The sequence below is a fragment of the Olea europaea genome, chromosome 10 (assembly GCF_002742605.1).
Source record: "Olea europaea var. sylvestris chromosome 10, O_europaea_v1, whole genome shotgun sequence".
NCBI lineage: Eukaryota > Viridiplantae > Streptophyta > Magnoliopsida > Lamiales > Oleaceae > Olea > Olea europaea.
Window position 1 is genome coordinate 8,212,318 of NC_036246.1, and position 6,679 is coordinate 8,218,996.

The 6,679-nt window shown below is 34.4% G+C and overlaps 1 long non-coding RNA gene across 1 annotated transcript; it reads right to left on the reverse strand.

Annotated features, from left to right (window-relative positions):
• Positions 1-612: 612 nt before the first annotated feature.
• Positions 613-1,045, reverse strand: LOC111402630. The gene is made up of 3 exons (XR_002704314.1): positions 966-1,045; positions 824-891; positions 613-738 (listed from the first exon to the last, which is right to left on the reverse strand). It is a non-coding gene; the product is annotated as an uncharacterized LOC111402630 (long non-coding RNA).
• Between the last annotated feature and the right edge of the window lie 5,634 nt (positions 1,046-6,679).

Genomic DNA, 6,679 nt, shown 5'->3' on the forward strand with positions numbered 1-6,679 from the left:
AAGATTTGTTGAGTACATTCAATATCTTAATATGATAAATGGGATCTCATCCTACTGGGAGTCAAGTATAGGTTCCATAAATTTATGTGGGAGAGTCATAAATTTGAGTTAAATAATGGGAGCATAATTAATTTAATGAAAAACCATGTTAAATTAATTGATATATATTTTATATATTACTTTTTTACTTTTCGTCATTTATATTTATTGAATAAAGAGTAATCATATGTATTTAAGAGGTATACTGGATGCTAACAACCAAATCGAGTCTTTTTGATTGGCGCCGCAATCTGAAAATTATTCTTAGGCATTAAAAGTTGGTTATGTCTAGGGATGGCAACGGTTCGGTTCGGGGTCGGTTCGTCCAAAACCATCACCGAACCATCAATTTTTTGGTCATACCATAACCGCACCATAACCACGAAAGTCGGTTCGGTTCGGTTTCGGTTCGTATCTCGGTTCGGCTCGGTTCGGGTCGTTAATAACCACGAAAATAAATTATTTTTAATTGATCCATCCGTCGAAGTAAAATGAAAACAAAAACATGATACTAAGTTAATGTAACGAACAACAATACATCCCAAATGAAAATGCAAAAAAAATCCCAATTCTCAAACGCAAAATCCAAATTTAACAAACAATATTCAATAACTCAAAAAGCTTCAACTTCAATTCATATTCAATCTTCATTCTTCTCCACAACTCTTACTGGCATCCGTCAAAACTCAAAGTCGATTCCTATATAGTATATAAGAAATGTAGTAGAGTAATAAATCAATAATCCATAATGTTTTTAACTAAATATTTAAACAAAAAAATGTACCTCTTCGTCAACATCCTCGTCATCAAACTTTGCACAAGCTCCGGAATATGATGAAGGACCAGAATTTTCTACACACAAAAGAGGAAAAAATTAGCAATAAAAGAAAGTGCATAAATAACAAACATAAAACAATACATCCTACCATGAATATCAGACCAAAGCCAATCTCGAGCACACATTAAAGCTTCTAAAGTCTTCGGGTGAAGCCTATTTCTATGTGGGAACCCATTTTCCCTAATGTCCCATAATACTAATGCAATGAATTAAATCCATACTTCAACATGGGCGTGCACTTTAGTTCCTTCAAATATAGAAAAACTCAAATACAGCGAAAGCAGAAGAAGATGATTCGGTATTTCATTTACCTCAAATAGTGGTCGGACTGTCGGACTGTCGGAGGCAGGAGCAATGAAGCCGTGGCTGTGTGCGTTGAACCGGTGATGTCGTGAAGTTAAGTAGTTAACTGTCTGGACTCTGGAGGCAGTGAGGCGTCAGGCGTGGAGGCTGGAGCTGTGGTTGCCGGCTGCGTGAGTGTGGTCTGTGTTTGTCTGTTTGATTTCACTGATTTGTGAAGTAAGGGTTAAGGGTAAGGAGTAGGGACTGTAGGGTTACAATTACACTCTCATAAGTCATATAGGCCGAACCCGATTCTATAATTTCTTATGGGTTATGGTAACTGGGCTGTGGGGAGTTGGGCTGGACGACTGGTATAGTGAATGTATTGGGCTGGGCAGAATTTTATTTTGGGCTGGATAAAAATAGTGGAAATCCAATAATTATTATTAATTTTTTTTTTTTTTTACGGGTAATCGGTTCGGTTTCGGGGCAAGGGTGTAAATACCATACCCGCCCCGCCCCATAGCGGTTCAGCAATATCAAATACCATACCCGCCCCATTGCACCATCGGTTCGGTTTTTTTCGCCCCATTCGGTTCGGTTAACCACGGTTTTCGGTTTTGACAGTTCGAATTGCCATCCCTAGTTATGTCATTGGGTAGCCCTTTCCAGAGACACCTATTGATGACTCAATTAAGGAAAAGGTGGTTGTTATAATAAACGAGTGGATGTCTATAGTATTGCATATATGTGATGCTTGCAACTATATCACCTGAGTTACAAAAGCAACATGATAATATAGATGCTAACACGTGATTTTTCATTTCAAAGAGTTGTATGATGATAATCATATGTGGAAGGATATGAGACTTCCAGGCAACTATACCATTGCAAAATGATAGAAGAATCTTCAGTTAGTGCTTATGTATTGAAGATGATTCGCTTTGAGAAATTGTCTCAATCGGGTTCAGTGATGAACCATGAGCTAATTATTGACTTAGTTCTGCAATCTTTGTCACATATAGCTATTCACAATTTATTATGAAGTTTGATATGAATAAGCTCGAGTGTATACTCATTAAGTTGCTGAACATGCTTAAGACTGTTAAGCCCAATATCAGAGTTAATAGCGAGCAAGCCATTGATTCATCTAAGCATACTAAGAGGAAGTCTAAAGGGGCTTTAGGAAAGCATCAAAGATGGCTAAGACGATCAAAGCAAATAAGGACATTATCAAATCTAATGGCCCTTGTTATCATTTTGGAATGATAGGTCATTAGAAGAGAAATTGCAAGGCTTATATCTACTTCATTAGCTTCTTAGGTATTTGATACCAAATATAGATATCATATTTATACAAATATGAAGAAACTAAATAGAGTAGACCACTGTAAAAGGGAGAAGTTGACCTGCATGTTGAAGATGAGCAAAGGTTGTTGCACTGCCTGTAAGAGCATACTTCTTGCTATTGCCATTAGGCTTAGTATTGGAATTAAAGAAATATTACTTTATACCTACCATTACTAGAATATTAAATAAATTTCATGTTTGGACATGAATTATTTTTATCTTAAGGACAATTGTTGTTCCCTTGTATCATGATAAGATCTTAGCGATTATGGTAAATTACGAAATGACATTTATATTCTAAATACTAAGTATTCTATAATGAGTGTAGAAATTAAGAGATATAAAAGTGATAATCAAAATAACACCTAAATCTAGTATTGCGGATGTGGTCACATTAATGAAAATTCAATTCCAAAATTATATAGAGATGTATATTTGGGATCAGTTAATTTTGAATCAATTCAAAGAGGGAATCATGCTTATTAGGCACAATGACCAGATCTCCTTTTATTTGAAAATGAGGAAGGTTTGCATAATTACTGGTCTAATACATAGTGACGTAAATGGACCCAAGTCAATTGATACAAGATAAGTTTCTCTTATTTCATCCATTTACTTAAGATCATTTCAGAAATGGTCATGTATACTTGATGAAATTCAAGCATGCGTTCTTAAAAGGTTCAAGGGATTCAAGCTAGAAGTAGAGAAACAAATAGGTAAAGATATTCTTACATTAAGATTAGATCGAGATAGAGAATTTTAGATTACCTAAAAGAGAATGAGATTCCGTCGAAGTAGACTCTACCATATATACTGTAGCATAATGGTGTATTTGAACAGAAGAATCGTACATTATTATATATGGTGCAATCAAACCATGCAAACCTTCCAAAATCGTTTGGGGTTATGCACTAATTTCTGCATGCTAAACACTAAATCGTGTCTCAACTAAATTGGTCGACAAAACTCCATACGAGTTATAGAATGGAAAAGGACCCAACTTATTTCATATGAAATTTTGGGGCTATGACGCTTATGTGAAGTGCACCGAATCGGATAAGTTTAAGACTTTATTCGATAAATAAGTATTTGTAGGATATCCAAATAGATATTTGGATATCAATTCTATAAACCCATTGAGAAGAAAGTCTTCATCTCACGACATTCCATATTCCTAGAGAAAGAGTTCATTTTAGGAGAGGACAATGGGAGAAAAATAGAACTCGAAGGAGTTCAAGAATTTAGAGATATAGTTAACCAAGTAGATGAATTTGATCCCACACCTAATGAGGGACGTACTCTTGATTAGGAAGTAAAGACTCCTGAGAACATGTCAGCTTTGTGTAAATTTGGTAGGATCATTCGACCTTCAAAAAGGTGTAAATCCATGATTACTAATCAAACATTGCTAATCGATGATGATGAACCTACTAATTACACAAAAACAAAGTTAAGTATTAACTCAAAGAGATGGCTGGAGGCCATGAAATTTGAGATGGACTCGATGTATATGAACAAGGTTTAGACCTTAATCTACCAACTTGATGGGATAGGACCCATAGGTTGTTAATGGGTTTACACGAAATGGTCGGCATAGATGGAAACTTGCTTACATACAAAGAGAGGCTAATAGCAAAAGGTTACAAACAAAGACAAAAAGTTGGCTTTGATGAAACCTTCTAGCCAATAGCCGTACAAAAGTCCATTCGGATTTTGCTTGCAATAGCTACATATCATGACTATGAGTTATGGCAAAAGGATGTCAAAGTTGCATTCCTTAACAAGAATTTACAAGAGAAAGTGTACATCACATGACACGAAAGTTTCGAATCCAAATTTGCTTACAAGGTATGCAAGAATGATCAATTCTTATATGGATTGAACCAAGCCTCTTGGAACCGAAATCTTCGATTTGATGAAAAAATCAAAAGTTTTAATTTTATTAAAAATGAAGACGAATTGTGTGTTTACAAGAAGATAGTGGAAGTATTATCGCATTCCTAATATTATATGTATAAGACATATTATGAATAGGAAACGACATCCCTACATTTCAATCGTTGAAATTGTGGTTGTTAAAGGATTTCTTCATGAAAGATATGGAAGAAGCAACTTGATCTATAAAGATAGATCTAGGATATTGCTTACTTATCCCAATCTATAGAGATAAAATTTTAAGAAGATTTTGTATAGAGAAAATGAACTGGGAGTTCATGGATGCACTGATGCAAACTTCTAGTCAGGCTAGAATGATGGCAAATCTCAAACAGGATATTTGTTTACTCTTAAGCGATATTTGGAAAGGTTCCAAACACGAAACTACTATTGATTCAATAGCAAAAGCCTAATACACTATTGCTTTAGAAACAACAAAGAGTTGTGATGTGGATCAAGAAGTTCAAAAATGAACTTGGCATAGTTTCTAACATTATTGATCACATACCATTATATTATGATAACAATATATCCATTGCGCAGGCAAAGGAGCTAAGATCTCATCAATGATCTAAACATGAGTTAAAGTGATATCATCTCATCAAAGAGATAATACAAAGAAATAACATAAAGAAAGGAACGAATTCCCACAATTGATAATACTGCAGATCTACTGACAAAGAGTTATCGCAGTGTAAACATGATCTTCATATAGACTCTTATGATATTAGATACATAAGTAATTGGATCTAGTACAAGTGGGAGTTTGTAAGTGTTATGTCCTAAGTCGAATCAACTTTGGACATAGGAACTTTTAATATCTAGAAGATGCAATTTCATGGAAGATCTATTATTTAATTAATATTCAATTATATTAAATAATAGAGTCGGTAAATTCAAGTTTTGGTAATTTGTTAATCATAAGGAATTGCGATTGTAAGATACAAAATACGTATGATTGAATCTTAAATCATTTATGGTTGTAAGTAATGATGATGGATATTGTTATTATGGATAGACCACTACGTGTAGCATTTCTTACTTATGAAGTAAATAGCTGATCTCACAAGTTAAAGTGTGGTGACATTTAAATGGATACGTGGATGTCTTTTGTCATAAAACAAAACATTAGAGACCTGCAGGGAGATTCTACATAGATAACTTTCTGAGTGTCAATAGTTAATGTCTGACGTTCGATAATGGAATTGGTTCTTTGACTTGAGGTCATCATAGTACTTTATATAAGGATAGTCATACTTTGTTGATGTTGGATGTTGCTCTACCAAGGGTCGCTATTACGACATCATTTGGGTATGTCAAGAATCATATGAAGGTTGTGAATGATCAATAGAGGATTCTTCATTCTTAGATAGTAAGAGATTATAATCTACATTTCATTCAATTAAGTTGATAACGAAATCCTTGGCCAAAGTGTATTCATAAGTCAAAAAAGAGATTTTGATTAGGATCGGGTTAGGAGATGGGCCAAGCCTGTTTGGGCTTACATAAATGAGCTGCTAGGGTTGGAAAATTGCAGGGATTTTCATTATATTTACGAGCACAAGAAAAATAAAACCCTGTTTCTTTCTCAATCTTGTTCCCTGTGTGGATTTTCATTGGAGGCTGGACAATTGAACAACTGTGTATTGCAGATCAAGATTGTTGATACAAAAGAAAGGCAAAAGAGTTTGCAGAATTCAATAAAGGTATAATTTGTATCACAATTTCTATCTAAACACAAAGCGTATCCTTGGTGAGAATTGAAATATTGTTTAAATTTCGCTGTGCATAATTAACTAAATTTCCAACAATAGTTACCACCAAGATCAACCACAATAGTTACCCAGCTAGAAAATTCCTAGCTTAAGCCACGAGAAGTCTGATCCCTTCCCTTTTTTCACCCCCGAGTTGCTACACAACATTAGGATGCTAAGCTTAGGCCAATACAACCCAAAATTTCTGGCGATAGGATACAATTCTACCTGTAGTGTAGAAGGCAAAAAAATATCTTCTATATAACAATCCTTCAATTTATTTGCTGCAAGTATCATTTATTGTAATACCTTAATTCATAAAACAAAAACAAAAAGGAAAAGTCCAAGATGTCATTAAAAAAATTAAAAACAAATAAAAAAAAGTTTTAAATCCATTTCAAAACAAACACAAACACACACAACACACAGAGAAGCTGAGAGCAGAAAGAGAAGAAAGAAGAAAGGGGAAAAAAGAAGGGGG